The sequence below is a fragment of the Herpailurus yagouaroundi genome, unplaced genomic scaffold (assembly GCF_014898765.1).
Source record: "Herpailurus yagouaroundi ecotype Mexico unplaced genomic scaffold, PumYag 100, whole genome shotgun sequence".
Taxonomy (NCBI): Eukaryota; Metazoa; Chordata; class Mammalia; order Carnivora; family Felidae; genus Herpailurus; species Herpailurus yagouaroundi.
The window spans coordinates 84,162,473-84,172,870 of record NW_024412391.1 but is presented as its reverse complement, the minus strand read 5'-3'; the positions used below and the strand labels follow the sequence as shown (position 1 = coordinate 84,172,870).

Genomic DNA, 10,398 nt, shown 5'->3' with positions numbered 1-10,398 from the left:
TGTCTCCACCTTATAAGGTCCCTGTGATGACACTGGGCCACCCAGATAATCCAAAGTAAACTCCCATCTCAAGATCCTTAATCACATTTGCAAAGTCCCTTTTGCATTTCAAGTAACATGTTCACTGGTTCCAAGAATTAGAATGTGGATATCTTTAAGGGACCATTATTCAGCTTACAACCGTATTATTATAATAATAGACTTGACCTCAGGGATCTACTAAAAGGGTCTCAGAGACCCCAAGGGTCCTTCTTGGCTGTTCTACAGAGATTCAAACTTGTTTAAACAAAATAGGAGTATTTTCTCCCCTATTTTACAGTTGAGGCATAAGTAATTCAAGGCTGGCATGGTGGGTTCCACAGGGTCAGGGATTCAGAATCGTTTCCTCTTATTCCACCTTAATCTGTAGGATTCAAGGTGGTTTGTCTTCAAAAGTGTTGCCTTCGTCTACATGATTCAAGATGACTCATTGCCACATCCAAAATCCAATGAGAAGAAGAAAAAGGTGGAAGGAGGACTCTATCTCTAAAAGTCAGGCTTAAAAACTGTTTCCAACCCTTCTGCCCTTACCTGGTTGGCCAGATCTGATCATGTGGTTACACCAGCTGCAAAGGCACTTGGAAAGATAGCTGGGCCATCAGGGATCCAGCTAAAAACACCACTGGAATTGAATAGTCTCTACATCCATTCTCCCAAGGAAAATCCAACCTGATGATGGAAATTACCAACGACAGCAGAGCCAAGAAATTCTCAAAGAAATGAAACCAGACCAAACTTTACCTGAAGCCTACCTCTGAGCTTTTCAATAGCATGAGCCATTACTTTTTCTTTAAGTTGAAACCTATCTGATTTGGGGATTTATTTTGGGGTTATTTGCAGCCAAAAGCTATCTACTTCAGTAACAATATAGTATTTTCCCAACAAAAAAGTGGGAATACAGAGTTTTACAAGTTCATATGCACTAAAAGGACAGTGACACAGATGATTTAAAATTGGAATCATTGCAAAAAATTGGGAATGGGGTGGAGAATGGCCATTAGTTTTAATACTAATTTTAGTTGTGACAAAGCCTCCTTATTAGCTGAAAACCCAACAGTAAAAAGACTTTTTTGAGAAGCCTTGAGAAGTATGGATTTAAGAGTCTAACTTCTTTACCTGGACAAGCTGTAAGACTGTAATAGAAGATGATATTGTTCAACACAAAATCAAAGATATCTTATGGGGGCTGGCAGAGAGTCTTTAGGGTGTCAGAAACCTTGGCTCTTCTACCTTGTTCTACTTCCTTAGAGCTGTTGCCTATATCCACATGGTCCAAAATAACTCACCACCACATCTGAAATCTTCTCAGCAAGAAAAATAGAAGCAAAATCATTCCCTGGCCCTGTAAGGGCCATGAATTTTAATCAAGGAAATTCACATATCACTAATCCTTTAGATTTTCCTAGAAGAGGAAGGAGGAGGAGGAGGAGGAGAAGAAGAAGAAGAAGAAGAAGAAGAAGAAGAAGAAGAAGAAGAAGAAGGGGAAGGGGAGGAAGAGGAGGAGGAAGAGGAGAAGAGGAAGGAAGGCAATCATTTATATAATTTAATTTGAATTTTAAACAATATTTTTTCCTAATGCTATAAAATAAGCTGGATAGATGGATGGATGGATGGATGGATGGATGATAAAAGACAAATCGCAGCAAACTTGTTAGAAAATTACATCAAGAGCAAGAAGATGCTGATTTTTGTTGCAAGAACTGGAGATTTTGCAATGCACACCCTGAAACTCACAATAGATATGGGAATGTCCAATTCATACTCTTGGGTGTCAAACTTTTCCCTTTATAAACACAGGGGGGAAATATCTAAGAACTTGAATATGAGGAAATGAGTTACCTCAAACTACCAGGAAAGAAAGGATAAAGACAAAAATGAATATCTGCAGACAGGAAAGGGTTAACCAAGGGGTCTTAGCCTTAATTGCTGAGTCTGGTCTCACCAAATACCTTAATATCAAGAAGAGGGACTAGATGGTCAAAAGTTTATTTATGACAACATTGTTTCGAAGAGTGAAAGACAAGCCAATGGGACTTAACACAATTTGAAGATTTTTCAGGGCTCTATAAATGTTTGAAGTAGAAGATAACATTTGGGGGCTGATAACTCACTTAAATTAAATGTAAGGTAATGAACTTTGAGCTAACGATTATGTCTCTAAAGATAATAGCCTGTCCTCTGATCTTGGCTGCCTTTCCTTGCTAGGTTAGCTTCCATCATAGAGTGTGGCGGTAAAAAAAATCTTTTTTAGTTTATTTATTTATTTAGAGAAAAAGAGAGAGAGCACAAGCAAGGGAGGGGCAGAGAGAGAGGGAGAGAATCCCAAGCGGGCTCCACTCTCTGCACAGAGCCCAGATGCAGGGCTCGATCCCACCAACCGTGAGATCATGACCTGAGCTGAAATCAGGAGTTGGACGCTCAAACACTCAACCGACTGAACCACCCAGGCGCCCCACGATAAAATATTTTTTAATGTTTACTGGCACAAAAGAGAAAAGTCGATGGGCATCCTGTTTTTAATTTTTTTGGAGATAGAGCAAAACAGCACTAACTGTAAAAGTCAATTATTAATTAGCATTAGTGAATTTGTCAAGAAAACTCCTCCCTTTCCAATAAAGGGAGTCAATTTTTCTTCCCTTTCATACCCAAGTGCCCATGATTTATATGTTCTTTCCCTCTATTTCTACAATTTCTATTACATGGTAAAGAATGCAATAAAGCTGGCTATACTTGCCTATTCAATCTCTTCATAATGAATTCAACAAATACCCAGTGATTATCAATAGTAATAACACTAGGACAAACAGTTCTTAAAATTACAATGGGTTGCATTCCTCAAAAAGTTCTAATAAATCAAAAGATTGTCAATCAAATCTGATTTCCTCATAGGAACAATGCTTCAGTAGCAGAGTTATGTTTGTTTGTAACCAAATGCCTGATGCTATCTATCTATACATATGTTTTTAGAAATGACCACAGCATTCACATCTGATCAATTCTAAATTATATGCCTGTGTACTATTCAATAATACACTTTTCAATACACTTTTCAATGTGTACATAAATCAATGGCCAACGCAGTCCAAAAAACAAACTGTACAGATGATGTTTATTTGAGAGGGCCTATGAAGAATTTTGTCAAGATGATCAGTGAGGCTCGGAGGGCACTGTTGAGCACTCCTAGGAATGGTTGTGCCTGGGGCTCAGGAGACAGATGGTTCCTGGGAAATGATCTATGTCAAGTGAGGGGAGGTGAGCCCACCGCTCTGCCTCACACACTAGCAGAGGGGGAGGAGGGGAAGAAGAAAGAAGACAGAACCCGAGGGCATAAGTACCTGATTACACCGGATGGTATCTGCTTTTACCCAGCCGAGGTTGGTTCTTCTGGGAAACTCCTATACAAGGCTTATCTGCTTTGCTTATTTTAGCCACTATTTGCTTCCAGTTCTTCTGTTCGGCATTTGCAGAGGTAGCAATGTCTACCTGTCCTATGAGCACATCCAGAGGAAAAATAGAATTTTTGTCTTGCACCCACCAAATCCTTTAAAAATCTTCAAAGGTCAGTGCTATTTAAACAGATACAGAAGGTAAAAGATTATTGTAATTTATCTTCTTATCTAAATCTATTGATATAATGGAAAATTCTATGCTCTCTCTTGATTAGCTTTGTTGAAAAACACAGTTGAAGTGGTGGAAGGGGACGTTCATTTTTATTCTGTGTATTTCCATACGATGTAACTCTCTTTCTCTATTTTTGTTTTTACAATGTGCATGCGTAACTTGTAAAAGTAGAAAGTGAACATGGAAAGGACAATAGACAAATGGATTGATTTGAGTCAAATTAAGGAAAAGTAGAAAAGAAAATGAAATACTTTGATAGAGAGAGATCTTGATGCAAATTCTTGAGGACTGAGTAGCAAATTTGGGGCTTCATCCACTTACCTGCTGTTTTTTACTCAAATACTCAATGAGAATTTACAGAAAGGACTCAGGGGTGGGAAGGAAAAGGGCTTGACTGTGGGAAAACTTTGCTTGAGGAGTACCCTGAACTGTGCTAGTATGGACCCATGGTAACAGTAATTTTAGATGTTCTTAGTTTGAGAAGCTGCAGGGTGGCTTAAAGGGAACATTCTTGTAGGCAACTAGAAGAATGAGATTTACACCTGAATGAGTAGAGAGAGAGATAGATGCTGATTTTGGAACCATGACTGTAAAGAGAATGAATTCCTCTAAAAGAGTGAATGTAGAGTTAGAAAAGCAGACGAACAGGGGCACCTGGGTGGCTCAGTCGGTTAAGCATCCGACTTCGGCTCAGGTCATGATCTCATGGTTTGTGAGTTTGAGCCCCGCATCGGGCTCTGTGCTGACAGCTCAGAGCCCGGAGCCTGTTTCGGATTCTGTGTCTCCGTCTCTCTCTGCCCCTCCCTCACTCACACTCTGTCTCTCTGTCTCTCTCTTTCAAGAACAAATAAACATTAAAAAAAAAAAAAGCGGAGGAACAAAACAAAGCCCAGGCAACCAGAGGTGATGGCCGATAGAAGAACAAGCCAGAAGGTGACTGCTCTCAGAGATAGAAGAATAAAGAGAATTTACGATCATGGACAAAAGGATAAGAATTCCAGAAAATAAGCAAAAAGTGTAACATGTGACATCAGGAACTAAGAAAATGGCCAAAAAGGACCCCTTTGTTTTGGCACAAAATAAAAATAGATCCATTCAGTCTTATGAGTGTCCAGATGTCCGGAGTCTTGGTGACTCTTACCGTTTCTTGTTGGAAACCTTTACTGTTTACTAGAAAATTCTACCATGATGAAGCTGGTGCGAAACCCTGCCAACTCTTTTACAACCCTCCCAAGATGAAGTTGGCTTCCTTCCAAACCGTTAAGGAATGTTGGCAATAACGCCCATTGTTGTACTGGGAGTCCCACCTCTGCAATGAAGATGGGGGATGGGAGGGGAGCCCGGAATGGTGAGGTCAGAAGGTTATAATATTATCTTCAAACATATAAAAGGTAATCCTTCATTCTAATATTGCTATTAAGAAGTCTTATCACATCACCACACATAATAAAACAAACCGGAGTGACAATAAACAATAAAGGAAATGTGACTTAAGCTTGGAATCAGAGTTGTGAGCCCCAGGTGACCGTCTTCAAGTTTGGACAAAATGTACTTCCTGCAAATGTTTCGGCATCACCTCCCACTCCCTCTGTGCACCACGCCCACCCCTGGATTCACCCAGGATGACTTGGCCTCCACGAGGTCACTCTGATCTAAAGGCTTCCACCCGACTGTGCTCTACGGGATTGCTTCTCCTCTTCCCAGTGTGCTTTTTTCTAAACCAAGTCTCAAGTTGAACCAAAATAAAACACATCAAAAGGTTTAATTTGCTTCTTTCTCTTCTTCTTTTTTTTTTTTTTTTTTTTTTTTGAGAGAGAGCACGGGCTCTCTTTTGAGTACATGGGCACATGAGGGCAGGTGCAGAGGAAGAGAGAGAATCTTAAGCAGGCTCCACGCCAAGCTCAAGGCCCATCTCACAACTGTGAGATCATGAGATCATGACCTGAGCCTAAATCCATCCAGTCGCTTAACCAGCTTAGCCACCCGCACACTCCTGATTTGCTTCCGATCGCTGATTGCTGGTTTGTTGGAATCTTTTTTCTCCATTCTGAAATTCGAGTTTCCATCCAGTGCCTGGTTTCGACACTAAGAGGGATTAAAAGAGATTCATATTAAACTGGGAATTATTTTCTTTGATGGATAGGAATCGTTTGGGGGTCTGTCTTTATGAATAAACAAACAAATAACTGTCTTATTGCCTAAATCCTGAAGGAAACTGAGAAAGATGCTCTGCATGGGCAAATTGAATCTGTGAAAAAACACCCTGGGCTCTATTAGAAAAATCAGTAATGACTGAAAGTCAAGACCTAACAGTTAATCTAGGAGAGTTGAAGTTTTCTAGTTCTCTTCCCGACTGAGAGATTTGCCTCCTGGTGTAATTTCTGCCCATTTTGTCAATGACATCTGGGGATGCACCTTCATTTTGCCAGGAAATTTGTTTTCATGTACTCCGCCAAACACTTAAATGGTCAACTCTGAAGAAAAATCAGGTTACTTAAATAGTTATTTAATACAGTTATTAAATGAGTTAATTAAATGAATAAATATTTAAATGAGTCCACTAATCGTTATATACAAACGGATATGTTTGACACGTCAGTGTAGCTGCGATATTAAATCTATTAGTTCTGCTCTATAATTTTCATATTTCTTGGCTTTTGGGAATCTGATGAGAACTATGGCCACTGAAAAATTCACACTTGCACACTCACACACATGTTTTTACGGAGCGCTAATGGGGTTTCTGAATTCTAACCCAGACAGGCATTTCTGTTACATTCAACTCGGGTTTGATTCATGAAAATTTTATCCGGAGACTCTTCTAATAGAATTCAGTACATTTCGTAGCCCACGCCATGTTGTAGAAGAGGGTGATACCAGGCTACTAAAATAAAAACACCCATCTCGAAAGTGTTATGAGTCATGTGATACCACATCTGGAACAACTTTGTGGATGGAAACTTCGTGGTTTAGAACATGAACATCAAATGTCTTCGACTTCTCTTTTTTATAAGTGCTCATTTTCTTCTTCAATTAAGCAGATTCTTCCACCATAAATGAAGAATGGGATAAAAAGGATTTATCTCAACTCAAATTTTTAGCTGGTATCAAATTTTGATTTTAGTGCAAATTTGAAAGTCTGTTTTCTATTAAAAGAGAGATAGATAACGCTGGTCTTTCATATTCATGATTTAAATCAATATGCGTATTTATTTGTGTTAGTCACTCAAAAGCCTTTTAGAGCACCGGTGATATTTCCAACACTGTGCCAGGGATAGAAAGATAAATAAATAAGACACATGTTTATTTATTTGTTTATTTATTCCATGTTCAGGAAATGGGAAAATGTTAAAAATCCAAGAGAAGTATTTAATTCAAGGCATCATGTCAATTGTGATGATGAAAAGATTATGAAGAAAAGATTTATTTCCTAGGATATGTGTAAATCAGTAACATTTGTTATGTTAAGGCTCAATAGCTGCTAATTTTTTAAGAGTGCTCCTAAGTTATAATCATACAATGGCATTAAAAATAGTTAGCTAACGTATCCTCCCAAAGCTTTACACCCTTGAAACTTGAGCTAACCTTTTGAGGAATGTTTCTTATTTTGTTGTTTGAGGAAAAACATTTTGCTTTAAAAAAAAAAAAAGGAATAAAACAGGCACTCATCTAATGGCTAAAATTGCACAGATCAATAATACGAAATGTTGGTGAAGATGAGGAGTAACTGGAATTGTCATACATGGACGGTGGGAAGTTAAACTGGTAAAACTACTTTTGTAAAACAAGTTGGTAGTTTCACATAAAGTTAATATATTCCTATGCCATGACCCAGCAATGCTTCTAAGTCATTATCCAATAGAAATTAAAACACGTGTCCAAAAAAGACTTGTACAAGAAAGTTTATAATCACCCCAGATTGAAACAACCCAAATGTCCGTCAACAAGAGAATGTACAAACAAATTTTGGTGCATTCATCCAATGGAATACTATTCAACAATTTAAAAATGGGCAGCTAATACGTGTAGCAACATAGGTGAACCTCAAAAATATCACACAGTGAGGGGCACCTGGGTGGCTCGGTCGGTTGAGCGTCTGATTTCAGCTCGGGTCATGATCTCAGGGCTCGTGGGTTCGAGCCCCACGTTGGGCTCTGTGCTGACAGCTCACAGCCTGGAGCCTGCTTGGGATTCTGTGTCTCCCTCTTTCTCTACCCCCCTCCCCTGCTTGCACTCTGTCTCTCTCTCTCTCTCAAAAATAAATGAACATCAAAAAAAATTTTTTTTTAATATTATGCGGTGAGACAGAAGCTACACAGAAAAGAGAACATACTGTATGCCCCATTTACATGAAGTTCTAGAACAGACCAAACTAATCAAAGGCGATAGAAATCAGAACAGAGGTTGCCTCTGGGGGTGGCTGAGATTGACTGAGAAGAGGCATGAAGACATTTTCTGGGGGACTGAAATGTTCCATACTTTGATGGCATGGGTGTTACATGGGATGGCAGGCAGAATATGGCCCCCAAGGACATCCATATCCTAATGCTCCAAACCTGTGAATATGTTATCTTAAGTGGCACAAAGGACTTTGGGAATATGATTGACGTTAAGGGCCTTGAGATGAGGACACTATTTGAGTGGGCTCAATCTAATCGTATGAGCCCTTAAAGGTAGAGAATCTTTCCCACCTATAGTCAGAAAGAGAAAATGGCAACAAAAGTAAGGGAAAAGAAATGTTAACACTGCTGGCTTTGAATATGGAGGAAGGGGTTAAGATCCAAAGTATGTGGAATGTCTGTAGAAACTAGAAAAGGCAAGGAGGTAGATTCTCCTCTAGAGCCCACAGAAAGGAACACAGCTCAATCAACACCTTGATTTTAGTCCAGTGAGTTCTACAGAACTATAAGATAATAAATTTGTGCTGTCTTAAGCTACTAAATTTGTGGTTGTTACAGGATCAATAGAACCTAATACAAGTGGGTATTTGTCAAAACTCACAAAACATACGTTTAAGATTTGTATATTTCGCTGCATGTGAATTACACCTTGAGTGGCTTGAATTGTACCCCCCCCCCCCAAAGATATGTTAAAGTCCTAACTAGGTACTTCAGAATGACCTTATTTGGAAATAGGGCCACTGTCATTAGTAAAAATGAGGTCATACTGAAGTAGGATGGGCCCTTAATCTAAAATGACTAGTCTCCTTATAAAAAGAAGGGAAGACAGAGACACAGTGAGAGCACCAAGCACTGCCAGAGGCAGGAATCAGGACTGCGCAGCTGCCAGACACAGAACACAGGCTTGTGGCCACCCCCAGAAGCTAGGAGGAGGCAAGGAAGGATTCCACCCAGGGTCTCTCAGGGGACCGAGCCCTGTGACACCTTGCTTTTGGATTTCTGGCCTCCGAAACCGTGGGAGAATAAATTTCTATTGTTTCAAGCCACTTAGTTGATGGTACTTTGTTATGATCACCCTAGAAAACTCATACCTCAAATTTTAACACAAAAGAAATCTGCAGTAGGAAAAAGAAATGTTAACAATGTTACAGATGCAGTTGAAGCCCTGTCAGTAGGTCTTCCCCCGGTAAATTTCCTCCACCTGGCCACAAGAGTAACCTCTATCCTTAATTTCTTATCATTCCATTGCTTGCTTTTAGACAGTTGCTATGTGTCTCTGAATCGTATGTATTTTTCATGTTTTTTTAGCTTCATACGAACAGAATCATGTTGCACTTACTTCATAATATTTTTCACTCGATTTCTGCTTACCAGATGAATTCGTGTTATGTGTAGCTCTAATACATTAATTTTCATCACTGTATGCAATTCCATTTTATGAACAAAGAATAATTTCTTTATACATCATCTTATAATTGGACACTTAGGATATCCACCCCACCACCATTAAAACATTGCTGCTATGAACATTTCTGAACACTTGGCAACATTTCTGAAGGATATGTACTTCAGAGAACTGCCAAGTCTTAGAATACGTGTGTCCTCAACTGGACAAGACAGTGCCAAACTGCTCTCTGAAGTGATTGCCCCGGTTTATACTCACAACAGCAGTGTAAGAGTTCCTATTGTTCCACATCCTGGTACCCTTGGCATTTTGAGGCATTGCAGGCAAAAGAGATTTACCACGAAGTAAATGGAGCTTAACTTTCAGAGCCCTTCATTTTCCTGGGGCCCTTTAAAGTCCCACAGCTCATTTCATATTTGTAATTTTGTATTCTTTTTCTTAAAATGAACTCCACAAATTATATAAACTTCAGGCTCCACCAAATCTAGTTCCACCCCTCCGAATGAAAGGTGTGAAATGTACCTCACCGTGGTTGTGATTTACTTTTCCAGATCACTGGTGAACATCTTTTCATATATTAACTGGCAGTTCAGGTTCCCCGGAAATTGACAGTTCATATGGAGATTTTGCCTTTTGTCTTGTTGACTCCTAGAAGTTCTTTGTATATTCTGGACATGAATCTTTCTGAAGACTTAACCGGGGCAAATATCTTGTCCAGTCTAACAGCTTGTCTTCACTTTTGTTACAGTGAATTTCATTTTTAATTCATACAGAGTAGGGTTTATTGATACCAAATTCCTTTACGATGTGCAGTTTTGTGACTTGTTTATTTTTTTTTTTAATTTTATTTATTTTTGAGACAGAGAGAGACAGAGCATGAACAGGGGAGGGTCAGAGAGAGAGAGGGAGACACAGAATCTGAAACAGGCTCCA

General features: G+C 39.3%; 1 protein-coding gene across 1 annotated transcript in view; it reads left to right on the top strand.

The window, feature by feature from the left end:
* The first annotated feature begins 3,263 nt into the window (after nucleotides 1–3,263).
* SLC26A3 (solute carrier family 26 member 3) overlaps nucleotides 3,264–10,398 on the top strand; it is a 47,619-nt gene continuing 40,484 nt past the window's right edge. The window contains exon 1 of the mRNA XM_040472939.1: nucleotides 3,264–3,598. The gene's annotated coding sequence lies outside the window, so the exon portion shown is untranslated. The remainder of the gene's footprint in view (nucleotides 3,599–10,398) is intronic.